The sequence below is a fragment of the Anopheles maculipalpis genome, chromosome 2RL (assembly GCF_943734695.1).
Source record: "Anopheles maculipalpis chromosome 2RL, idAnoMacuDA_375_x, whole genome shotgun sequence".
Taxonomy (NCBI): domain Eukaryota; kingdom Metazoa; phylum Arthropoda; class Insecta; order Diptera; family Culicidae; genus Anopheles; species Anopheles maculipalpis.
In genome coordinates this window covers 33,764,738-33,792,367 of record NC_064871.1, presented here as the reverse complement: position 1 = coordinate 33,792,367, position 27,630 = coordinate 33,764,738, and the positions used below count along the sequence as shown (strand labels likewise).

Below are 27,630 nucleotides of genomic sequence, written 5' to 3'. Positions count from 1 at the left end.
ATTATTTTTCGGCTGCTATATCTTATTCTTCCATAACATACGTCCTTGTTACACCATCAAAGCAAGGGATCCCGATGTTTGTCAAGCGTGTAGGAAACGTGGAATAGTACTGTAATGTGTTTACGCTTGACACAGCGGGAATTGATTTTCAATTCAAAGAAAAATGAAAAAAGACCAGATGTTGAGACGCAGAACAAAATTTCTAGCCCACTTCTTCTAATTCCGATTGTTCTCTTTTTTAATTAGAATTTGTAATGTCCCACTAAAAATGTAATTTTCTCGTTGACATGCCACGCTACTTTTCTGTCTTGATTTTTATTTTACGTTGGACTATAAAGTAAAAGTAAAGCTTTATTGATTCGTAATATTTGTATCAATTTTTTTGTAATTCATACAAAAAGCATTTTTCATTGTTTTTTCCCTTTGCGAGCAAAATTACAGTAAAGCATCAAATGATGCTCAATTACGGTAAATTTATAGACAAATTCAACCATCAACGATAGCAAGAAACAATTGTTCTTCCAAAAGACTCAATCTCTCAATCAATCTCAGCATGCAAAAGCAGCGAGAAAATTAAAGTGTGCAATGAGTTTTCCATCGCAACCGGTCAAAAGCGCAAACCTCATGAAATTTTATTATGCTCCCATTGTGAAAGCAATGTACACAGATATAGTGAGCAGTGCCTAAGAATGATAAATCTTCTAAGAATTCCACTAACAAAAGGCCCTCCAGTTGAAATTCCAATTCGCAAACCGGCGCCAAACATTCCCTAGGCTTCGGTGCAAAGAATTTCCGAGAGTTCAGAACCACTAATCCGTAAATTAACGGTCAAAAGTTTTGCTCAGTTGCGTGAAACGCATAACAACAACATAAATACGGTTATTGCTGATTTGGTGCATCCCCTTGAGGTGCATAAATGAAATTAGGTTGCAAATCCAGAACCATAGAATGCACCTTTCGATCAGGATTTAGTATCGGTTTATTGCATCGCTCCAATTCAGGGAAAACTCTTAATAACAGGAATAAACACCCTTGCAATTAAGGAGAATTTTTCGAATAGATTGTTCCTATATTTCAATAATTAGACGATGGAAACTTGCTACGTTAAAAAAACATTACAACGCTTAGAAGTGACTCAGTTTGATTCAGCGTACTTTTAAACTTAGAAAAAGCAATTTACAGGAAATAAGAATTATAGAGAATCAAGGTCTAGTGGTCTAAAGATAATGGCTGCGGTCCCTCGTACAGAAATTATCGAATTTCTTTTCGAGCCGTTCTCTCGTAGCATGAACATTATTAAATGAATAAAATCGAATAAGCAATCCCACCCCAGCAGTTCGTCTAGCCAAGAAGTAGATGATCAGATTGGAAGAAAAAAAAACAGATTTTATTTATCTCTCGTCAACGATCAACCACCAATACGCCTTTATGCGTATCTCGACACTCTAGCTGTTGTCATTGATGACTTCCTACATTAGAGAAGATTTGTATAATTTCAAAGTGGCCTAGTGGCAAATCACTTTGGTTTTCCCCTCGGTAATCTACAAACCGAAAATTGCATTTGCATTTATTTAGGTGCTTTCCACTTTTATAAATAGAGAGACGTCCGCCAATCCGTCATATCGGCTTTGATGGCGGATAATTCCACGCCATCTTCTGATAAACTATTGATACCAAATTAATTCGAATGCTTTTTTCGTATCGGCCTGGTCGTATTGCTTGACTGATGAATATCACGTATTGAGGTTAGTCAGCCCTCACTACGGTGGGACGGTCCGGATGGAATTTGAACCCCGGTCCTGCCGTTTGAAGACCGGCACCGATGTCGCCTACACAACCGGGTCGCCCCTAATTAATTCGAATGATTCGCCCCAAACTAATTCGTCTCATGAAAAAACAATTCGAATGATTTACTGCTAAATATAGTCTGAGGGTCACGGTAAGCCATGGGCACGGTAACGGTATATTTCATATAATGGACTGTCCAGCCAGTCTGAAGATTCTGGATGAGAATCTTCCTTACTGGATCGGTGGAGACATCGAGGCCTTAACTTGGGTAGGAGGACTTTCGATGCTCATCGGCGGAGCAAGTCGGCCAGGCGACTTTGAATATTCAGAAGGAATATTCCTTACAGGCATGTTGGAGGTTTGAGGCCTTTCTTTGGGTTGGGCAACACTAGAAAGAATTCAATGGCAGGTTTCGCTTGTTGCACTCTCTCTGTGTTGAGTCTCTTAATCTTATAATTCGGAAAATTGATGTGAAAAAATGAGGAAAAATTGCGAAGCGCTAGATTATCAAATGATAAACTAACGTAAAACGAACTCTAATGGTAAGTGACGCAATTAGCCTGAATACTCAAAATCTCTACAAATCTACATACTACTATTGTTTTTAATAGAAAAGTACAAATTCAACAGACTGCTTGCTAAAAAGCTCTCAGAAAATCTATACAGACAAACTTGTTTTGAATCTATTTTATTATGTGCAGTAGTTCGCTTGTAATGGTAAACTGTCCCTTCAACTGCAATCAAACAAGCTAGTTCCGAACTCGTTACATTAATGTTTAATTATCAAAAGTCATTTACCAACTAGTTGAAACCAGCAGTAAAAATAATGACAAACATGAACACCACTAGCGCTACATAATCATCCACAGAAACAGCGAAAACGTGAGTGCCAGGCCGGCTAAAGAAACGGTCGTTTTGTTCAACACTGATGTTGGAACTTTTAGGTACATCATCCTCAGCCGAGTTGGACGCGAGAAACTCACGTGAAGTGCGGATGAAAAAAGCGTGAACAAAAAAAAAGGAAATACGGTGACGTAACGGAACAAAATTGAAACTGATTGTGTGGTACGTTAGGGGACACAATCACAACTGACGAGTTTACTCACCCAAAAACTTCCTACAGCGAGTGATAAACGGTTTCAAGTCAGAGTTTTTCGGGAAGGCAAAAAAGACGTTTAAAATCAAATGAAATAACAAAAAGCTGAACGAACTGAATGGTTCTCGTTGGAAGAACATGAGTGAATCGCGATAAGAATAAAATGATATCAAACAAGCTGATGGACGGACGCGTGGTGGTGATGGTGGTAGTCGCGATGGGAAGGGAAGAATGAAACTGGAGAAAAGTTCAAGTGAATACAAAAACGCGAAATCATCTCCGTGGGCCAAGGTACAAGACAACTGGTGGATGATCAAAGGGTGAGATTACAGTGCAGCTCAGATGTTGGTGCTACACGGCGCTTCTAAAATTAGTAATAGATATCAAAAGGACATATGAAAAGCTTCATTCAAAATTTTTAATCTATATGATTTCTTTAAGGTATCAGCTTTTAAATTGGAAAATTATCAAACTTTGAATCATACTCTTACTTACTAGAATGGTAGAAGAAAAACTTGTCCATCGCTGTACAGGTGAATAGAAACTTCCGCTTCACCCTTCTTCGTTCGTAGGGACCAGCTCCACGCAACGAGCGTACAATGTTCTACGGCGTCTTCAAGACTCTCGTGGTCCGCGTACGTAGAAGGGTTGGAAGCGATGTAAGCTTGAGGAGGGCCACGAGAAATACGGCCAAAGGTGTACAAAAAACCATCACCAGAACGCAATACGTGCAAGGCAGAATAGACGCAATCAAATACACCGAGCGCGCGATTCACAAGCTCAGCAGCGCACAACAGCGAACGCCACGAATCTACGGATCGCGGAGTGAAGAAACACGCCCAGAGTTACCGGGCGAACCGGTTTTGGCAACGATTGTTGTTGCCCGGGGAATCTCGCGAACTCCATCAGCAACCAACTCCACGTGGAGTATCGCAACATCGGGAAACGGGAATAATGGCTGTGAGAGCGCGCCGTAGCTGTGGGCCTCGCAGCGGAAATCTGAGCCGTTTATTTTGCTCAGACTGAAGTGATCTTTACCTGGTGTGCGTGTGTGTGTGTGTGCTTTTCTGATTTTCATTGCTCATCCAACGAGGGCTGCTATTTTTCTTCTCTTATGCTCCTCCACACACCCCCAGTACCAGGAGCGCGGCGTACAACTTTCGTTTATTGCACGAGCGTTTTCTTCACTCTCGCAGACTCGTGACTTGAGCATCATTTTACCACGAACAATCTTCCTATTACCGAGAACTCGGACCAGCGGTACAGTAATCGGGTGAACATTACGAAACGAAATAGTGGTTGGGGGGGGTGAGTGATTGCTGTTAAAGGGTGGCGCGCACAAAGAACGAAAACCCGTACAGACTCTGATCGTAATGGAACGGAAGTGGATCAGTGTGTAGCTGTTTTTTTTTTTGCTTTTCTTTTGTTGCTCTGTGGCGATCTGATGCGCGCGCGCGCCCACATTTTCGCGCTCATCATCAGGTTGCCCGTGCGTCCATTGATCTCCCCGGATCGTACTCCACCCATATCCCACGGCAATTCCGACAGTATGATTGTAGTGTGTTGATGATGATCATCACGATAAAGATGAAGATTGGAGGAGATTTTAGTTAACTTCCAGTGAGTCTCAACAACAGCAAAAAAAAAAAAAGAAGTTCCAAAGTAAATTCTTTAACGCTTGGTATGCGCGAACGAAAATCTTTATTGGTAACGCAGCACGATCTAATAACTCTGCGAAGGGATTTTTTTTTGTTTTGGGTCGTTCAAAGCAGCAAAGATCAAAGCTAACCTCCCGATGTCGGCAAAGTGTACACTTGCACGCGAACAAAGCGCGAACTCACATGTGCCGCCCGTCACGCACAAACGTTCACAATGCTGTAAATGAATGTTTTTTCTTGCCGGCGCGCGATAAGATTTGCTTGCATATCATAAATCCTTTTAAATAAATTTTAAAACAAACTCCCGCCGAAATGCTCATCATCGGGCCCAAGGATGTACGTGCGTGGGACGATGCTGCTGCGTATTTTTCCCATCGTAAACACTCCATTTCGCAACCGTCAGCGCGTTTAGGTACGGCATTTGGGCTTCGATTGGTTCGTGCTCATTGGGAGGAGGTAAGAGAGTTCGGGGTGGGTGTGGTGGTGGAAGTGTAAATTATGCAAATGACATATCGTAAATCTACAAGCTCGAAAGCCCTCCGGAACGGTACCGGAAACCACCGGTGTCTGCAGCAAATGCATCGACGAGATGCAAAATGTCGAACGCAAACGGAACGGCAATACCGATACGTAGGGGAGAGCGGGGTGGGAGAGGGATGCAGTTTTCGCCCACCCACAGCGTGCAGGGAATGGAAGACACGAGGGGCTGAGGGCAGAACACACAATTTGTGTGGGTGTCGCCCATGAGACGAGGGATACTTGCCAAAGATAAGCAGCGTTGTTCGTGGCCGTTGCCAATTCCACTGATGGAGGCTGCTCAGGCCGAATGGTATGGAGATATTGTTTCCGTTTGCGATGGCTTTTTCGGTTACTGAAATAAGGATTTATCTGGATGTGGTTGGAGTGTGAGTGTGGAGTTTGCTTGCTGTATTTCAAGCGCAACTAGAGGGACATGACTTAGTATGATTAAATTGAAGAATAACTTACAGAATAGCTGCAATTATTCATTATTTAATTTGATAAGGGACACGAGTTTAAAACAACGTAATTCATAATCTATTGCGTTAATGCAACTAGAAAATTGGAAGCCAAAGTTCTTCAAAAGCAAAAAGATTTTGAGACACAGTTTTACGTTTCAACTATCGTTTTCTTTTGCCATAATACCCACTGATAACATTGCAGACCGTTATGCAGAGAGAAGAAGTCCTCCTAAGGCATCGCGTCAACCGATGGCAGCTCTAATCGAATTGAACCCGAAACCGATTTCTGTAATTAGCTGCTATAAATCATTATTCATTCACAGGATTCCAACCCAGCTGGCGAATGATCAGGTCATGGTTTTGGGACGAATTTGAATAAATTAGTTTGATTTATACAGTGCTCCACTGCCGGTGATCCGAACGCAGTCGCAGTCGGAACCATTTTGTGCGGGTATCTGTGAAGAAAGTGAAACACGCTCGAGAACGGTGGGGTCAAATGAAACATAAATCTTTCATCGGAACGGGAACTCCTGGGCCACTGGGGACTCACCTCAATTGGAACCGAACCGGGCCTGGGAGTTTCAAAATAGGAAGCATAGAACTGCAAGAAATCAAATAAAACGAAACCTTGTTCAAGAGAAACTGCGCAGCGAAAACGAGAAGTTATCTTTTTTTGAAGTTTCTTTGGTTCACTATAATCAAGAGGCTGACTTATCACGCTACCGTATTTCATGTGAACGGACCTCACGCCTAATTACTGTACTAAAACCGATTCAGATACGTAGCAAGATTCTCGAAAGGAAAAGGAATATCTCTACCTCGCGCACAAAATGCCAGTATAGGAATGCCGGGATGAGTTGGAATTGAAATCTAATTTCATCTTCCAAAAAGTTGGCCTATTTCGGTTGCGTTCCCTATCATCAACGCGATTTGGGGTTAAGAATGTACCTTCGCATTCAGAACTTCTAACTCCACAGCAACCAGCAAGGTTCTCAGTGATCATTTTCCACGGTTTTGATGGCGACGTTGCCTGCAGGGTAACTGAATCGGTTTTTATTTCTTTCTGCTTTTTCCACTCTCTCTCTCTCTCTCTCTCTCTCTCTCTCTCTCTCTCTCTCTCTCTCTCTGTCCCTCTGATCAAGTCCGAAAAGTTGAACCAATTCGATAACCGAATCACCCTGTGAATGGCGCTTTGGGTTTGCAATTTCGCTTCCCTATCATTAACCTGTCACACCGGTTTGCTTCGGTGCCGTTTCTAACGATTAGAACGATGATGAAGATTCTCTCGGCTGTCGAGTAGCTCTACCAGTTCCAAGCGGTGGAAGAGATTTAGTTCTCGCCGTCTGTTTACCCTTTTGTCGCTGTTGCTAGCAAACCCAACCAAACATACTGCGAGTAATTTCCCTTACAAAACTCATTCCGAACGTGATTCTGGTGATATTCTTCGTCCGTTCGTAGTGCTGCTGCTGTCTAGTAGTTTCGCATTCGTCTTCCCATTTTACTGCTAACGTCGTTCACGCCGATAATCTTTACAGATGATCTTCGATATCGGGAGAGAAAGAAAACACAACGGAATAATCTCTGTAACCCGTTGGGATGGAGGGAGCGGGTGGGGGTTTGTAATTGGAGGCGCGGTCGGTAATTTTAGCTTTCCTCGAAACGCCTCCTCCTATGCCGGGGCAAATGATTTACCGGGCAGCAAATCACACACACACACACACACACACACCCACTCGGGTCCTCCCCCCTAGAGGTGGCCACCGTTGATTGAGGAGTTGTTTTGATTGATACGAAAATTGGTACATTCCCTAGCGTGGCGTCAACGAACCCGCACCGTCCCGTGCCATCTTCTTCTGCCGGTCTGTTGAAGCATTATCTCCATGGAAATTATCTCCCGGGCGTCTCCATCAATCGACCGGCGAGCGGCATCATCTTCCCGAGTTGTGGTTGTGCGAACTTGGCAAATCATTGTGATTTGCTTGCCGATAACTCGATTGTGCCAACCTCCCACCCCTTTTCCCAAGGGTGCAATCGGCCTAAGAATTTGGCATTTCGATTGTGTGTTGGCCCGGGAATGCCGGGTAGCTCTCGGAGCCAAGTGTTTAATTACAGCTACCGACTTTTGGCAACCGTGCCTCCCACTGGGGAAACGTTCATCAATGTTACGTTTTCCGTGTCACAATGCGTTTGATGAAGGTCCTGGTTCGTCCGGACAATGCCGTTGCAACACTGCCGTGGATAACTTCATCGATTGGCCCCTCCGCGTGATCCCAGCCTTTCCATGAGCTTGTTATTGGGCATTTGTATCTTGTGCTAGTGGTGTGCAATAAAAAGGAAGTTCGGTGAATATCGCAGCAACGATGGCGCACTTGCAGTGACATTGATTTATGGTTCCATTGAAGAAACTCTAACCCCGACCGAGTTTTTGTATGCCGACACAAACGCATTCTAGGTGGGGAAAAAAAAAATCGCGATGAAGCTATGCCGTGTGGTGTTGCGTGTGAGTGTGCTTTTGCTGTAAACAGCAGAATCACTCACAATTTTAAGTCGAGAAACAAGCATGAAAAATATAAATCTTGTACCGTTTCCTTTGTGCAACGAAAGCAATTTAAGATTTATATTCGACAGTCTGAATGATGGTTTGTTTTGTTTATATTCATTTTACGCTTTTATTTCATTGGACACGTTTCAAAAGGTTTAAGCAAATATTTAACTGTTTAGAAGCGTTTGCTGTTAAATATTACTGTTTGTGTTGAAAATGTTTAAAAAATTATTTTTAAACAAAGTCCTATATGTCTGTTAACATATAAAACAGCATTAATGAAATATAAATAGAGCAATTATTAAAGCATAAACTCATTGTCCATGCATTCTATCTTTTTAAATTTTATTGCGATTTTCGGACAAAGTATTCAATGCTATTTTTCCATAGTGCGTTCATTGACCGTCGATGATGATAACGACATACGCCGATAAACATTGATCCAACGACAAGCGTTAATCTTTGATAAGAAATTCACGATAGGCGAAGTTTTCAAAAACACGATCAGTGAATCAACATTTCCATACGCGTTTGATTAATCCCCTGTGTGCTAAGTGCGTCGATCTATCAATGTCGCGCATAGATGGATGAGCTTAACGAATCATTTGCTCGCAGGGGGGCTGGGGGGAGTAAATTCAAGCATTAAATGCTCCCTTACCCGAGTAACTCTCTGTTTACTGGGGTTCTCTCGTCAAGATCTCACGAAACGACTCATGCGCTATGCAACCAACCATAGCGCCGTGAAGCATACTACTGATTACTCGGTCCACCCAGACTTTCTCCCGACCAACACTTAGCAGTGGTGCCAAAAATAGACCTTAGCATGGTCAGAGAGACCTTCGCACACGCGGACGTGCGATAAGTAAGTGAGCATTTCGATCGTGCTGCGCGAACTTTCAGTTACGTTGGTGAGCACCAGATTTGTAAAGAGAGCGCGGCCATCAACCGTGGCTCGTTGGTCTAGGGGTATGATTCTCGCTTCGGGTGCGAGAGGTCCCGGGTTCAATTCCCGGACGAGCCCCAACTGTGATGGGATTGTGATCTTCTTTTTTTATTCGTTTTACGTCGGTTGAAGAATAAAGATTGTTTCTACAAAATAATAGCACGGAAGAATTGTGAACCGTTGTGAGAATTTGCTTTAAACTAACAACCTAAACCAATTCAAAATGAAGATTTGTACTGCGAGAAGCAGGTGGTTATGTTTTGCCATATGTGCATATGTGCATTTATAAAAGGAAAAAAAAAATTGCAACTGCAACCTTGATCTTTGGAAGGCGTGGCTACTCTCGCGCGTACAAACCGTCCTGATAATGGTTGCGAAATTGCGAGCAGGCAAACAGTGCTCGAACCAATGGAAAGGGTTTGTTTGGTTGCGTGCCAGTTTTAGTTGGATTTCTCTTATCTTTGCCCTTTGCTTTTATATTCGTATCGTTGTAATTTTTTTTCTCCACGCATTTCCTACATTGGAGGATACATGGGAGAAGTTTGAATTTCGTTCTTATAATATTCAACCATTGCTTTAGGTAATTTATCTCCTACAATGATCATTTTCTCAATCTCGATTTAGCTCTGCATTTTTATAAAATAAGTAAAATGATACAAAATTCCCAACAAAACCCGCTCGATACCTGAACTACCTATCTAGAATTTAAAGGATTCTGATAAATAATGCTCCTTTGAGAGCACTTCATTTTGTAGCCATTTCCGATGTTACGTTGATGTTTGTGATAAAAAAGTAATGGTTATGCACACTCGCACACCAACAGCTTGTGAACAATGGGTTACTATTTTCTGAAGCTATAAAAGCACTATACTTCCAGAAATAGCAATTCTACTATTCAAATCATCTTGCGCATCTAAACACCCTTCCTTCCCTCGCACTGAGTTAGTCAAAAAGATCTACCAAAAAAAAAAATAGAACACACAAAATAACGATAAATTAGTATCGTAAATAAAGTTTTATGGACAAATTTGAATGCAAAAACAGCAATTGTGTTTGGACCAGGCACACCACGGTACGTTCCCATACCTAATCGCCCCTGGGGAGTACGGGAAGGGGCTCCTTTTCGTTCCGAAGGTGCAGCACCGGTTGTGCGCAGTGTACGCTACGCACATTCCGCCCTTCAAATTCGCAATCTAACTCGGGCCAGCCCGCCGGGTAGGCTGAAACTCGTAAATGTCCGAAAAATTTATGCAAAGTGTCTCGAGAACTCAAGCGAGCTCCCCCGCTCTGGTGCAAACTCTGGGCAATGGAAATGGAATTGGAAAATTTTTGCACTTTCGTAATGGTTTCGCATTGCAAAAGCTTCCAATTTGAAGTAACTTCGCAAGGGGATTTTTTTTTATTTCTTCTCCTTGAACGATTTTACTGCACTGCTGAAAGGATGGGCGAAACTCTGGATGGTGAGTATAGGTTGAATTTGGTTATTTTTAAATAACCCTCCAGGCCAGTAGAGGTGAGGAATGGTTTCATGTTTTACTCCTCTTTTGTCATGCTAAAGGGTGGGTAAAGTGTTTTGCTGCAACAACAATCTTAAGGCATTTTTTGTGGAAATATCCCATTCGAAGCATCAAAGACCAACAGACTTTTCTTTAAGGAAGGTTGAATGTCAAGCTGAAATGTCAAAATCTTTATTACATTACGCGAAAAAAACATCACTTTTATGTTTTATTGTACAGTAAAATCAGAAGATTAACGAACGAACATCGATATATTTTAGACGAGACATTTAATCTCTGGAACTGGAGTTCAAATTAGTTTGCTTTATAAGAACTACTTGCTTTCTTATGGTGCGAGCTGATAAAAAAAAGTTAATGTACTTGAAATGTATTTTCCACCGTATTCCATTTTGCGTGCCTGATGAAACTTCAAATCAAATTTGCACACTTTTTTCAACCATACTGGGAGTTAAGAGACGCTTGGATGCTTCATTGCAATCGTCTTGTAGCTTGGAGTTACTCTTTCACCAAAGGATCAAACGTTAGCCTAGCTTCATGTCTCTATCCATCTACCATCCAACACGAAGTATTTCTTAAGAAAACGCTCTACACACCAAAGAAAATATGCTTATCCACCGACACTAAAAGCACTGTAATAAACCACGCCACGCAAGCATTATGCGCAATTGAAACCCCATCAACGAACCTAGAGCTGCCAATCGAATCCTTCAATCAATTCTTCAGCGGATGGGATTGGGGTTAATGCCGTGCCCAGCATCAAACGACTCGACTGTAGGAATTGAGTTGAAGCCGTTGTCCTGCCTGGCCCGGGGCTCAAAGTACATCAAATATTCAATCTATGTTTCGGAGCGCGTACCTTTCGCCCTGATTGCTCCCGATCAAAGCTGTACAGTGGTGGGAGCATAAAAGCATACACTTGCACACGAGAATCGTTCACCCTTCCGATACGCCCGTAATAAGCCTTTAAATTGGTCTCCAACACAGCGCACCGCGCAAAGAAAACAAACGTCTGTCAGGCATCCTGCGATAGGAAATGTCATCTTTCGTCTTACGTCGGGATTCATTTCCGGCCGCTTACTGCTCAGCCGAAATGGGTACTTGTTTTGCAGTGGGCACCGCCGCTGTGTTTCGGTTTTGGCCCCCTGCCACAGTTCAGCCCACAATTCGAGCACAATTCTATTGAAAATCGATGAACATTCCCACCCAATTCCGGTGCCGCAGGAAAGAGGGAACACAGCCGACGACTGTGGTTTATGCATCGCGCAACATATTGATGTGCTAAACGGTACATGAAATCCATAGCGAGAAACACGCGCACCGGAACCGGATGGGATGGTTTTGGATGAGCGAAGATGCAACTCCGGTGGGGTGAATAGTAAGTTTGAAGAAGATTTGCAACCACATGCGCGCATGTGGACACTCTCATGATGATGTCGCTATCACATCGGCCACACACACACAGATGGTTCGCGATTCCGGTCGTATCAAGTGCTCCGATATGGCCAATATCTCTGTGGTGGCATGGTTTCCGCCTTGATTGGGCACGATTATACGTCTGTGAATCCACCATCACCAACACGTCGTGGTAATGCAATGAAACAAAGCTGTAGAATGTCCTTACGAGCAGAGCGGGAAGAGCGAAACGCATTACACACAGCCCACACCAAGGTATGTGCCGTGAAAATAACAATTTACTGAAAATGGTTTTATTATGCTAATCAATTAGTGCCGCGAACGGTTCTCCACTGCCAGCTTCACCAAAGGCACCCGCCTCGCATAAACTGCCGTGGGTCCTTCACTGCCGGCTGCCAAATGGTGCAATTTGGTGCCAAAAGCTTACAGCAGCCGAGAAGCAATTGAAGAGCAGAAGTAAACAAAACGCATGCCACAGGGGTGTTGTGTGGTGTGCATGGCGGCAGGAAACAAATGGTTAATCAAATCAACCAAACTCCGGGATGGGTAGCGTCGAGAAGTTCGAGGAAGTGTTTTTCCTCGTGTAGCTATTTTTGTCTCAGCTTAGAGCTCCTCCTCGCGAGTATTGCACCATTTTGAAAATTATTTCTGAAAGCACTTTGGGACGAGAGCACCTAAGCTACTTTATTTGCATGCCTCCTATTCCTTCCCCCGTGCCGGAATGGTGTAATGGATTGTGTATGAACGCTGGCAGAATTTGGAACACAGCTCACATTTACAGCTGAACAAAATATTCACACATTAATTTTGTTCTTTTTGACAGGGAGGGTGCGCTAAAAAAAAACGCGTTCTAAGTTGCATATAGAAAATGCCATTCCTAGCGAGCGACATTATCGACGACTTAAGCAACTAGGGTGGTGTGCGGCACGGTAAAGCAAAAATTGAACTTTTCACTTCTGGGAGGGTAACATCGTCAAGACGCTGAAGAAATCGGCAAGTTAATTTGTTTCATTTAGATGATTTTGATTATCATTTTATTGACATGGACGATTCTGTTCAGGATCACTTGCTTAGAATGGAGGATTAAGTGCTTGATTGTGTTGAACATTGAAAAAAAAAAAAGAAGCATTTCCCACACTCTGGTACCGTAGCACGACAATTTGCTGCCAAAAAAAAAGAAAGGTTCCTTAAAGGTGCCCTTCCTTTTCGACTGTAGCAAATATTACAAAGTTGTGACAATTTGTTGTCGCTGTGAGCAGCTCGTTGTCAGCCGGTAATGGAAGTGTCATGCTGTGTCTCCTGATGCGAACCATCATTGTGCCATCAATCCACTTGACACCACAGGAAGTGCACGAAGGAAACAATCACACCGTTACGGAGGAATATTTTGTACACCCGGCCGATAAGGGAAATATTGACATTTCTTTCGATGAGCGCGACACATGCGGTGAGCGATAGAAGAATCAGAAAAATGCAGGTATAGGTCGCGGGGGGCAGGAAAGACGTACGCGTTCAATCCGTTTCGCGTCTCAATGTACTGTGTACCCACCTTGGGTGGATCAAACATATTTTAAAGGAGACGCTTTAAAGAAATCTGTAATATTCCTTGAAACTTCGCTTAGACATCTACAGATAGCTTAGATATATAGGTTTATAGCCCTGATTATCTATTACAAACGAAAAAAAAACCGCTCTTATAACAGGAAAGCTTCGACGAGCAATTTGTTTCCTGAAACCTTCAAAATCAATCAGTCAAAGTAGTTAAAGCAACAAACGCAAAACCAAAAGTGTAGACAACTGTTCTTGTAGAGAAGGTATTTTTAATTGAAGCTGAGCTTACCAATCAAGCGTGAGTTTTGTGTAAAACCTTTTTGATATGTTCTCGTGGTTGTTCTTTTTAGGTTTAAGAAAAATGTTTGTGTATCGAAGGAAATTTTCCTCGATATTCTTAATGAGATTGAGCCACAGTTTCTCCCAGTAAGGGCAAAAGAATTCACGTCAAAAGAAATGGTGCTGATACGTTGCGGTTTCTTTGGAGAGTTCAGATCTTAAAAGATCTGACGATTAGGCGTAAGTTGTGAGGAATATATTGTCATTCTAGAACATTTATTTGATAGGTCAATTTCTTTCCAATTGTCAACTTCATGACCTAATTGAGTACTTCCTAGATTCGTTAGAACTAAAGAAGTACTCAATCAGATCATATAAAACGCAAATAAGTCCCATACGAACTGCCTAACTAGTATCGAACAATCAACCTCAGTTCGATGCTCAGTTGCATCGGAAGATATTTGAAAAAATTATTGCAAAAATAATTCTCCTTCACACCGAGACTCATAACATGATACCAATTTCTCAGTAAGGCTTTCAACCATCTCTCTCAACATCCTGCATCCTCTAAAAAGGCTGACCAACTCCATACAGAACAAAAGATGAACAAAAAAAATCTGCTGGAATGGTACTTCTTGATAGCGAAAAAGCCTTTGAATTCATCTGGCATAAAGGCCTTTTTTCAAACTTATTCCACTCGGCTATCCAATCCAATAACGAAACAGTGTCCATATTTCAAAAATAAGCTCAGAAAATTCACACCTGTAGCCGGAGTGCCGCAAGGTAGTATACTACTGTGTTCGAAAAGTAAGGTGACATTGGATGTCAAATTTCACACGCCAAAAGAGGCGCCCCTTGTTTTTATTTTTCGTCTGTCAATATGTATGTTTTTGACAGTTCTGACACGTTTCAAGTCACAACATCCCGGCTAGGAGTGACAATTTGTTTCCAGAGCTACGCCAAGTGTTTTTGTCCACATTGGTCAAGTCCAAGTTTGTGGAGCAGCGCGCATATATCAAATTTTGGTTTGCGCAATGAAATAAACGCTGCGGAAATATTGCGGATGCTACAAAAAGCCTTCGGAGAAGAATCTATGTCGAAGAAAAATGTGTTCCCCGAACGAACCGAAGCCCAAGAAGTCGCGTCAAAGCCGGTCAATAATCAAGGTTCACAAGAAATTTCTACCGAAGGGCCAAACGATGAACGAAGAGCTACGCTTAGCGTAATGCGGCGGTGAACGAAGAGCTACGCAACCGCCGCATTACGCTATCTAAGCGTAATGCGGCGTTTGCGGACCTCCATCCGGCGAAAGCGACCGGATTTGTGAAAAAAGCTGATAATGCGGCCCTTCCGTACGGCCATCATTTTGAGGGAGTTTTTCCCAACAACTGGCACCCATATTGTTCCGCAACCGCCGTATTCGCCTGATTGACTCCCCGTATTCACTACCGGGGAACGCGGTCCGGATGGGATTTGAACCCCGGCCTTGTCATTTAAAGACCGACACCGCTGTCGCCTACACCACTTGCCTAGACTTGTGCATGTTCAACAAGCTAAAACGGCCGCTTCGGGGACACCGTTTTGACACTATCGAGGAGAAAGAAGCCGCAGCGACGGCGGAACTAAAGGACATCTCAGCATCCGCGTTTTCCACCTGCTTCGAGGAATAGGAGAAGAGATGGAAGAGATGCATTGCATTACTTCGAAGGTGACCTTCATTTGGCCTAATACAAAAAAAAAAAAAAATAAACATTTAAGAAAACACGCCGTTACTTTATTTCTCGGGCGCAGTAGTACTTTCACCATTACTGTTCAATATCTTAATTTCAGACATTCCCGACATTGCACACAGTACCTATACGCAGACGGAGACGGAGACGACCACCACATCTAAACTGATGCTATGAATCTAAAACTGATGCTATATTTTTTTTACACGAAATCTGTGTCACCACAAGTCACCACAATACCCTGGCGCAATAAAGTTAAATATTTCAGCATACTATTGGACAAACGTTTGACGTTCCAACATCACATTTCAAACGTTGTAGTGAAAACAGAAAAACTTATCCCAATATTAAATCCATTCTTGAACAGAAAATCCAAACTTAACTTAAGAAAAAAAGACTTACTACTGCTTTATTAGACCAACAATAACTTATGCTTGCCCGTTATGGAGAAATTTGCTAAAATTCATTTAAAAAGCCTTTAGTAGTAGTACTACAAAACGAAGCGATTAAAATGATTCTTAATGTACCTGAATGGTCCAGAATACCCACAATCCGCCACATTACTCCATACTAATTACAGAATACATATAGAAACTTGATTTCAGTTATAAAAACAAATGCCACAGCGACACACGCCCTGTAATCAACGCATCAAGCTAGGAATGAGTTTTTTTTTCCTTTTCTATTTTTGGGTGATAGTCATCTATCATTATAATTTTTTTAATTATTTCTTTAAGATCTTTTCCATCAATTGTGGGTTTTTATGTAATTTTTTCTACTATGTTTACATAATCAAACTATGCTAAAAAATCAACCGGCTACGCCATACAAGCCGAAACACAAGGCAATGAGGAGAGTTATTTTTAAACGGAACCTTTAAAATATTGTATAAGCAGACTAATGTAACACAAATTCCAAAATAAACTCTACCTTTACTTACTACTAGTGCCTATAGTTTGCGTTTAAAGCAGTTCAAATGTTTCGTACTCTCTGAAGACAGTAGAAAAAAAATTTTTTTTTGTTAATAAGCCATAGTTAAATGCGTTTTCTTTCATTTCCCGCCTCTCTATCTATTAGCACGTTTGATGTTATTATTTTCATTACCTTTTATTTTCATGCATCCTGACCGTTTGCTTCACGACTGATCAGTCAATGTCAATTTCCGTTCCGTTTTGCCCCTGGATGCTTGCGGTCGGAAGCTGCAATATCGTCATTCTACCGTGCCGCGAATGCACCGTGACACAAACGTGCTGCCGCGCTCTGTTGCTGCATTTGTATCGCATCCCCCGCCCGATGCACTTTCCAATCCCAATTGACGTGTGCGTGTATCTTCCCGTGCACGTTCCCCCATCCCGGAGTTACGAAATTGAATTTTTAATATTTCGCATCAAATGTGCATGAATATTTCAACCATTCGGCAGCAAATTGGCACCCGTTGGCTGCCAATTCTCTTCTGCAGCCACCATCCCACCATTCCGGTGCATCCTCTGGACAACGTTATGGACACGCGCCTCCAATCTGTGTGTACACCAACAATGCCCGTTCTGCCAACGTCTGCCTACTCGCGATCATTCTCCGCATACGAATGGTAAATGTTGCATTCGTCCTTCTACCGCAGGCAACTTAATTGAACGTTTTGCGGTTTTTTTATGTCTCCCAATTGGGCACTCGATGAATGCATAATGTGAATATGGTTCGGCGAATTTTTATCCCAGTACGCGTTCACGGGTTTGTGTCGCGTAAATTAAAACACCATTTCATGATTCATGCAAACGTTAAGCATGGCCAACAGATACTTATTTCCATCAGATTCTGCTAGCGTGCTGGTTTTTGATAAATTTTTATCCGAATAGAGGATGAAAAGCGTATTATTTTAGGTACTTGTAAAAGTTAAAGTCAAAGAATTTCTTATTGGAGACGTAAAACACACACTTTTCCTTCAATTTCACAAATCATATTCCTGTCACTTTCACATGTTTCAGTTGATGTTGAAGTTTGAAGGAAGTTAAAGAACCGCGGTGCACTAGCTGACATGATCGATAACAGCCCTTGAGACTTGAAATGCATGTCACCGTCACAACAGGAAGTTGCTTTTCTCGCACTATTTTCAGTTCGTGCAGCTAATGCAACGTCCGCTCTTAAAACTTCACACACAAAGAAATGAAACCTCCATTCTCTATTAGCCCGTGGACCGGTGGGATAAAAATAAACAACCTTACAAACCCTCCGATGAAGCGCAACGTGAATTTGGGAACAACAGATGTGACACCATCCATCGAGGTTGCAGTCCACTGCAACGCGTGCACGGTAGAGTCCAGTTGGACGTGTTTTGCAGCAAATAACAGTGCCCAACAGTGTCGGGAAAACAAAATTTCAATGCCGTAAAACAAGCCGAACCACATGCACCAGTGTTTGATACGAGTTATCCCCTTTTTCTGGCAAACAAATAGAGCCAATTGAGGAAGGAAAAAGTGCCAAATACAAAAATGGCATACAAAAGAGACACAGAAAATCAACCATTGCCGAAAGGAGCATGACGAATACAAAAACTGTACACGAATATACGATAAAAATGAACATCACGATCAGCGCGTGCTTTTTTTTTTCGATATCCAATTGAGCCTCTGTGTGTGCGTCAAATTTTTCGCAACATTGTGTTTCTTGAGCACATATCATATTTCAGTTTTATTCTAATTAACAAGATCGATTTCGATACTATTTGCCAATCAAGGGTATTTTAACGTGTTGATATGTTCGCTCGCCATAACAAAACTGATAACAACCAGGCCAGAAAGAAGATTTGATTTTTCAACTTAAATTCTCGGTACTGTGGTAACGGGATGCATTAAAACACTTTTAACTTCAAGCTTTAATTTATGCTACACTAGCGAGTTATCCACTTCACATTTCTAACATGTTGCAGTGCGAATGGCACTTAGCAATCGCTCTCTCTCTCACTCTGTGGTACGTGGCAGGCCTCTGCCTAATTAAGGAACGTCTATCAAATTTCCCAGAACTGCCAATTGTGTGCATTAAAACGGAAAGCCTTCTCTTCCATGCGCCAAGTTGCATTTCATTACCTTACCATGCGTGCATTGCGATCCCAAGTCACGGCCACCGTCAGCGTGGCGTTTCAATTTCTCCCCCTTTTCTCATTCCACCGTCGGGTCGCGGTCAACTTTTATCAACATAGTTGCCCGTTGGTTGTGGCGAAAGATGCTAAGCTAAACTCTGGGCACCGGGCAAAGGAATTATGCAAACCTGAGTGCCCCGCGACATGGCTGCGAAAATCGAACCCCAGATTTCTGGAAAGCCTGACACAGCATTCGAATGCAGCGGGAAAACGTCAAATTCAATCAATCCAGTGTCCGACTAGCCAGCCAGCCTGCCAGACACAACTGGCCGGGGGGAATGGGAGTTTTGAGAATTGGCACCGATGCGTTAAGTCCGGCACCGAACGTTCGTCGTGCCCGGTCGAGGGCGAAGAATTGTTCCGTAGATTGAGCAGGGGTTTTTGGTCAGAGCCGTTTTTTAAGCTGTAGAAAGAAAGCTTCCACCTCCCACACAGCCACCAGGTTCAATTCGGGTGCTGTACGGTTTGTCCAGATTGCTAAACAACATTTGCAGCTGGCCGTCGCTTCGGTTTCGTTACCGGACGTGGACTTGAAAATGCAAATGCGGCTAATCGAACGGGGATGGATGCATTTCGCCCTGAATAGACGACCAATGTCCGACCAGCGATGCATACAGAAGTAACTGTTAATTTGCCACCATCGCCAATGGCAATGGAAAGAAGCCAGTACTGTTGGACGGCGATCACCGGCGATTCTCTCGCGGTGCCGTACCGATGGTGTGCCCGTAGCCGAGTTGGTGATCCGTTGGTCGTCGGTTTTGCGAAGTCGGATTAAAATTTTCCCTTTGAAAGTGTTTTAAATAATATCCAATTCCAGCAGACGGTGCCATCGGAAAATTTAGCAACAGCAACAGCAGGACACGTCGCTAAATATCGAAACCTCGTCTGGTCTGAGAGAACGGTATTTGATGAAAAATATTGTACAACTTCATTTTCGACTGTCTTGCTTTAACACAGTTTGGAGGAATTCTCCTGAACTAGAAAATAAATACAAGCTGCACGTAAAGCAATTGCCTGCAGACGGTGATGTGTATTTGTTTGCGAAAGTATTGCAAATAATTTGCCATGACTTCATTACTTTGGCCGGAATGTATGGAACGTAGCACTGATGTTTGTCGAAAACATTTGCCTCGCGTGTCACGCACGAATGCGATCGGTAAAAGGCGACCCGGGGGCGGGATTAAATATTTGAAGTTCGTTTGCTGTGTTTCCCTTACCGTCAACATGCAATCCTGCTTTCCTCCATCTTCCTTCCTGTAAAGGCGCGCTTTGACTTTGCAAAATTAATGACTATTTTGTCTATCGATTATTGATTGATTGATTCTCGGATGCGATTGGAATATTGATTATATTGCGTGAAACGGTTGTGCATTCCGCATTCCAAGTAATGTATGCCTTAATATGTACGTTGTTCGAAATAAAAATACTAATTCTCATTTAAATGTTAAGTTATCAAATAAACCTTATTAACAATGATTAAAATCTAATAAAAATACGAAAAAAAATATTAGCTGTCCGCAATTTTCTGCTATAAAATAATACGGTGCTGGAAATAAACATTAACTAGTTTTACTTAATTTAACAACCGAGGCAAAATCCAAGAAGAAAATGCCTTGTAAAATTTGTAATTTTGTCAACACATACGGTGTTCGCTAAAAGGCAAAGAGCCGTCATATTGGTATTAAATAAAAAAATAAAAAATAAATAAACTTCACTTAACTAAAAATTACATTAGTTTTGGTGACAAGGTAGCGAGATTTCAGCAGAAAATCGTCAGTACTTACACTCACAAAAAGACTATAAAATCATTACAGGCACGATTATGAATTGTTTTGTTTTTGGGATAATCGATTGACACCGCTTTTTTTAACTTAAATCCGGGACAACTTACTATTTTATTACAAATTTGGACACATGATCTTGTAGAACATTCAACCTATATTATTTTTTCAAAATAATGTACAGCAAGCAAGCAATATTTCAACTCGTCACTTAGATAAACTTTTTATGTTCTAATAAATGGCATTTTTAACATTGAACGTCCATCTTAATTCAAAATAGTATATCGGTAAATGCAATTATGGCTAATAAAAAGTTATAACTATTACTTAAATAAAACTCATATTAGTCACAACCAAATGTGTGAACAAAAACATTTTTAATACATACAAATTAAAGTCATCGCAACTGCTGTAAATAAAACGTTGTATTTAAAAAAAAACATAAACGGCTGATCTTGCAATTATTTCCACTAGTGTGTTATTTGTAATCGCGGGTTTTCTTACTGTTTTTCTCTACCAAACTCTCCATATCAATCTTTAACACATCTGCCCACCACATTTTTCCACCATGTGAACCGATAACGGTATCTTTAAAACAAAGAAACGAAATAAAAACATTACGCACGTACACACGTCTTGCCATTTCGGTTGGGACACGATTTGCATTTCGGTGTTTTTTCCCCCTCCCTTCCCTCATTTCATTGCTCATTCCTCGTACCTTCATACGATGTCGTTATCGGCTCGTGAATATTTCACACCATTCCACCACTCACACACAGCCCGGTACGAAATCTCACCGGAAACGTTCGACGCACAGGCAGGCACGTAAACGGATCGACCGGAGGGATCCGATACAATGGCGCGCATGGGAATCAATTTCCGTACATATTTCGCGATCTTTGACAGTTCCTCTGCCAAAGTCTCTGCCAAGCTATCACGGAAGCCGAGCAACAGAGGTCATACAAGATACAACAAAGCGATGCCACATCGGGATGAGAGAGAGAGAGAGAGTGGGACGGAGAGAACAGACCAAAAAAAAAACAGTGCGTGTGGTGTGTCCCTCCGTGTAAGGTTGCAAAGGTTTCGAATTCGATAGTCGATAATTTCTCTTCAGCAACTGCGAGTTGCCCAGTGTGTGTTTGCTATGCATCGCACGTGTCACGTTTCACGTTTCGATGGGGAGCCACAGTACAGAGCGGTCGAACTTTGGACGGTCCTTTGCCTTTTGTGCCCACCAAAATGAATGTTAATCAGATACGCCAAAGCAAACGCACGTTGCGGGAATACTTTGCAACGGTCTTCTTTGCGCGTGAACCTCGCGAACGCTCCAAACACTCACCACCGCCCAGTGAAACGAATCGAACACGACGCATTAATCAAACTTTTATCGACGGCCGGCGAAACATACTGTGAGACCGTGAACCTCGTACACGAGATGAACGAGTGGTGCTCTGGATTTAATAGCGCGCCAAACTCAGCACCGTGGAGGTGAGCAGGTTCGAAAAAAGATTCACTTTAAAGTGCGTTCGAGAATTGTGTGCCCCGAACATGGTGCGTTGAGTTGAGTATCAAGGTTTGTCTTCTCACTCGCACGTCCATCAGTGACGCTGAGTGGCGTGCGAGGGAGTCGGTCGCTCACTAGAGGACTCGAATTTCTCGCACCGAAGGCGAAAGAAAATCAGGAAACGCAGAGTACCGCGCGAACCACGCGTTGAGTGTTTTTTTTTTTTGGCGAACACACGCTGTATTCAAAAATGCATCCTAACTATAAAAATGTGCAAAAACAAGACGGCAACGATGCATTAAGCTGATAATCCGAACGACAAAAGAAATGTACATGAAGCTTTACATGGTTGTTTTACATCGTCTTTTTTTCGTTCTCGAACATGTTTTGACCCTTACTGACGCAAAAGAACTAAACGAAACACCGTCCTTATCTGTTGGTACAGTTTTAGGAAGCCATATTTCTGTTAACATTGCGTTCCTCCCTGACTTATCGCATTTTGGATACAGTTTTCCTCTTTTTGTTAGCTTTACGTCAACTAAACCGGAATCCTAACAGAAAACTCCCACCAAAAGCGCGGGACCACACACACGTGACATCGTGTTGGTAGCAGGTTTAAAGGTACGACTCTTGGTTCCCAAGTAGCGCACTCCTTGAAAGAGTTTATTTGTTTGCACGTTTGTCACACCATAACTTTTTAGGCTTTTTTTCGGTTTGTTGTTTTGCAGGAACGCCGGTACGCCGTTTTACAGCGAACTCTTCTCGTCACGTTTGTCAACAGTCAATGCACCGTCCAATGCACCAGCTGCATAGCAACATACAGGAATTTCTGCACCTGAAACGACGGTATTTTCATGTGTGGCTTTTGTTTTGGGCTTATTTTAAAATATCGGTTAAGCGGAGCTGGCTGGTTGTTTAAGGACATTTTCAGCCGATAGGACTTCAAAAACCGGTACGGCATCTGTCACGAGCAACGAAAAAAGTGTGACAGTTATAACCCGTTACTTGGTGGGTGACCTCGTGGACTTTTAGGCTGCTTTTCAAAACAACTTCTTGTGGGATACATTTTGTTTCTTTTTTTTTTTTGGTGTCTTTTCAAAAAAAAAGTTAGTCTAAATGTTTAAGGATTTTTGTTTCTTCGTGTGTGGTTCTTCCTGCAAGCGGTAGAAAGACGTTTTATGACTAACGCTTTGTTCAGAATAAGCGACCATTAAACTCCACATTTTAACACGTTTTGTAGGGCCATTTTTCGTTTCACATAACCAAAACAAAATACTCTGATCTTTCTTCAGATGCCGGATAAATATTTCTTCTTTTACTAACCTAAAATAAACTGGTTGTCACGCATCGTTGTACAAAATGTTACAAAAGAATATTGCCTCTCAATAACAAAGTTTTCCGTAATGAAAAGTTTTTTTTTTATTAAGGCTAGGATTAATTTATTCCGATTTTTTTAGATTTATGTTCATAACGACACTGGATGGTCGAATCTGAGCTCCAAACGCAATACCATGTAACTATACCATTTTCGAAATTTAATGTTTCCCCATACGAAGGGACCGAATGTCTTGTCCCGAATGATAGAATCGAAATTCTATCCAGTCAATTAATAAAATGAAAATATCAAACGAGTACATATCGCATCGGTTTCATCAATTTTTCCTACGTTCCAACCCCATCTAGCTAGCTTAGACTTTTCGATTCTACTGTCATTTAAGTAAGAATTTTCCAATCACACATTCATAAAATCATGCGACTACGCGCATCATGATGATGATTGATTGCATTTGATTTGATCCATCAGCCGGGAACAGCGTATTGCACTATGCATTAAGCGCACCATCGTCGGCCATTGGAAGGCAGCGCCATGTCAGAAATGGCTGAATTTGACTCTTTTCCCGCGGATTTTTTCCACAAAAAAACGCGAGTGCAAGAGTGACATCCACCACGACGGCTCTCTAGCGTACTAGCATGCTTGCAAATGTCAAATGAAATTGAAATGCTAAATTAATACGTACACGAACGAGTCTGCGATAAAGATGAACACACAGCACTAACCAAATTCGTCTACCAAAATCGCTGCGAATGAAAATGGAAACGATTCCTATTTTTGGGGAAAAAAAACAGTCTTCTGTGAAGCATTTTCTTGCCTCAACAATTCCATTGAATTTTGTTACGGCCAAGGTTCGTGCGAAACATCCGTCACTTCCGGTGCGGAAATGAGACTTCTTCTGCTTCGTGAATATGTCCGCATTTGGTTCTGCGTATTTCGCTTCCGGTCGGTAGCATCCTTGCTCGAACCCCTGCAAAAGAATTCTGATTGTGACTTTTCACACAGCCAGAATGAGAGCAAACACGTACCGCTCATTAGGCCGTGGAAGTGTGCAGGAGGTCGGTTTTACAAGGGTAAGATTTCCGTTCGAAATACGATGTATTCATTGCAAACACTCATTTGATGATGAAATGAGTTTACGCGGCAAAAACTTATAATACGCGAACAGGCATGATTGGGCGAGTGTATCGGGAGTCGAAACACGTTGAGTACCATTCAAAATGTCCATGGCGTAGGAAACAACCGTTTTTACACAGACACCATTTCACTCAGTCTGGGTTAGGTTTGGGCTGGTGACATGCATGGTGTGTTGTACACAGTGGGATCCGGTGAACACGGGCACGATTTGCTGGCCTTCCTGGCAGCGCGTGTACTCACACACGAGTCAGTTGAAGCTGGGTCACTCGGCAGGTTAGCTAGACCCCGGGTTCCCCGGGTGCCCGGATACACGCGGGCGCAAAGGCTCGAGTTACCCCGCCAGTTCCGAGCACCGAGTTCCGTGCAGCGAGTGCTTGAGATCGAGTGCTGTGGGGGTTTGGCGCGTTCGGTTCCGGATGCCTCGTCCACCGGGGTGTAACCTGCAATTTTTACTGATCGCCTGGTAGTTCACACACTCAGCAGATTGTCTCTCATCACTCTAGTGTTCTCACTAGTTCATCACTGCAGAGCACACGAACATTACGGCTAAACGATAAGCAGGTTGATGCAGGAGCAATAAATAACAATTTAGTCAAAAGATTCCTATCATTTACCCGTATCAATAAAAATATGTGAATGAACACACACTTTTAATTATGAGCGGGCTCGTCCGGGAATTGAACCCGGGACCTCTCGCACCCGAAGCGAGAATCATACCCCTAGACCAACGAGCCACATGTATGTTTGCTTTCAGTGAAGTGAAAAATTGAAAACCACTTTCTTTTATCAACCACTCCAAAAGCAACTGATAAGACGATAGAAAGTGCACTAATTATAGACAAGAACGCTACCTCACTCATAAAGTGAGGAATGATCTTTTTTCGCTTTTTAGACACCTTTTTTTAATCCCACTCTGTTTGATGCTATAGATGATCATTTTTCATGTCGATTTATGATTCAAGCAGTTGTTAGTGAAGTGAGAAATAGTGACGCCTCTCTTAGGCTCCATTCCGGCATTCAGATACCAGGAAACGATCGAAAAAGAACGCAAACGAGAACATGAAACAGAACCGAACTACAATAAAATATGTCTTAACATCATTATCGATCACTTAAAACCGATTGCTCGTTTTTCCGGCACAACACCCACAGGTGGAAACATTCTACTGGTGCAATACTCTGTCCTTGTGCACCACTACAAAGCACATGCCGGCGGGCCCCTAGTTTTCAACGGTATTATTCTCCATACCCTCGAAAAGAAAAAGAAAATCACTGCCATCGTAAGTTCTAGCCAGATCGCTACACTTCACTACTGCTGCCGTTCGGTCATTGAAAGGGGAGCGAAAATTTATGAAACTGTTTGCATGCTGGCCCTGCACTGCTTTTGAACTCCTGGCAGCGTTGGATAGGCACGGCGCAGCTTCAAGACGGCGCACGGTTGTATCAAGATCCGAAGCTAACGGCAAACCCTAGCAGAGGGAATTGCTTGGTGAAAACGAAGAACCAGAGACTAGCAGAGCATGGAGCTGCAATTTGCTGGAAATTTATCGTCCAAATTGTCTCTCGTCCGAGCGCGTGGCCCCCTATTTTTTGCGCTCCAAACACAACTACTACTGGGCTCGGCGGGATGGAAAAACTTTCGTTCAAATTATTTTCCTTCTACACCGCTGCGTTCCTCAACTAGGCGCTGCGCGTTTGGACTTCTCGTTTCCGTAATTCCATTGGTGGGCACAAATTTACCGACTATTTTTACTGCCCATTTGAAGGCCAATAATGCAACAGCTTGGCGTAAACTGCAAGGCAGAGTTTTGTGGTATGAGAGCAGGAGTTTGGACGGACGACCGCTCACGTTGTATTTTCCTCGTCCTGCAACACATAATTATCAAAAAGTTGGCGAAGAAAAGTCGGTGTTCGTCGTGTCTTGAAGATAGGAACGTGCAACTTCAACACCTACCTACAGCCAAAGGACAACAATGTTGTGTTGTTGGGTAGTATCTATGCTACTACCACTACTGTCTTGCATCACACAGACCTTAACATTTTCCGAAAGTTTTTCCGCCCATACCTAGTCATTATCCCTTAGTTTGCCTCGTTTGCATGCAGGACGAGCAGCAGTCTAATTAAATTTCGACCTGATGGAAAAACGATTTCCCTTTCGTTTTTGGGGGCTTGCTGGCTAGACTCGCGGAATTCAAGGCCAAGAGTTGATGAACGGCTTGATGGTAGTTCATACACAAGAGGGAAATGAGTTGACTAATTTACTGTTTCGTTCAACTCGTTTACCAAACTGTAAGACGGAAGTTTTTTTCCTGACCCTCAGTAAAGAGTAAACTCTTACATTTACAGGTACTACACACCAAGAAAAACCATTTAAAATACGTATTTTTAAACGTCTTGATGAATTGTTTACGGTTTTCTTCAATTTTTTTTCGAACTAAAGGACTAAAGTAAGCGTGTTATAATAAAGGAAATAAACCAAATTTATCAAATCCCAACAACACTACATTTCAAAGTCACTAAAAGTCGTCTCATCAAGAAATTTGTCCACCTCCATGTCCTTCAACCTCAGCGGAACTGATGAAGCTATCCGCTTCCGGATTGTGCAAACATCGTATCAATCTGAATCCCCGTACCATACACTGCCACAGTTTCATGCGTGACCACGAAAGCATGACGGATAATAAACGAATGATTGTGTATTTCATCATCGTTCACGGATGGCTCCTTCCTTCGCCCACGACGATCGCGCGCCAGGATCACAGCTGGAATCGTTTGTGTTATTGCTCCCGTTTGGCCAGGGCCTGTGCGCTATCGGGATTGATTAATGAACCAAACTGAACCACTCATAAATCATCCACCATCGACCCTGTTTGTTTCGGCAAACGCTTGTAAGACGCAAGGGGATTTTGTGCCAACAAAACCAGGAAGCGCTGGAAAAGGAATCCTTGAATGATTTAGAAATGACGGAAAGTTCGGGTACGGTACGGGAGCATATTCAAATTTACCATCGCCAATATAAATGTTAACGAAACCTTGTTTCCTTTCCGTGTCTCGTGAAATGATGTATGTATTTTTCTATTGCTTTTATGAGCACACATTTAATCGACGACGGTCGGAAAGATGTGAATGTGATGTCACCAGCTCGACGCATTTGACAACTGGTGGGGCAGTGAAAATGATGTGTTAACCGCACAGGTTTGTCTGGAAAGAATTCCAGGGAGAATAATTAAAAAAAAATATAAATA

The 27,630-nt window shown here is 42.4% G+C and overlaps 2 non-coding genes across 2 annotated transcripts; one reads left to right on the top strand and one right to left on the bottom strand.

The window, feature by feature from the left end:
- Positions 1-9,013: 9,013 nt before the first annotated feature.
- Trnap-cgg (transfer RNA proline (anticodon CGG)) lies at positions 9,014-9,085 on the top strand. Its single transcript has one exon. It is a non-coding gene; the product is annotated as a tRNA-Pro (tRNA).
- A 15,962-nt stretch (positions 9,086-25,047) lies between these two features.
- Positions 25,048-25,119, bottom strand: Trnap-cgg (transfer RNA proline (anticodon CGG)). The gene has a single exon. It is a non-coding gene; the product is annotated as a tRNA-Pro (tRNA).
- Positions 25,120-27,630: the final 2,511 nt, after the last annotated feature.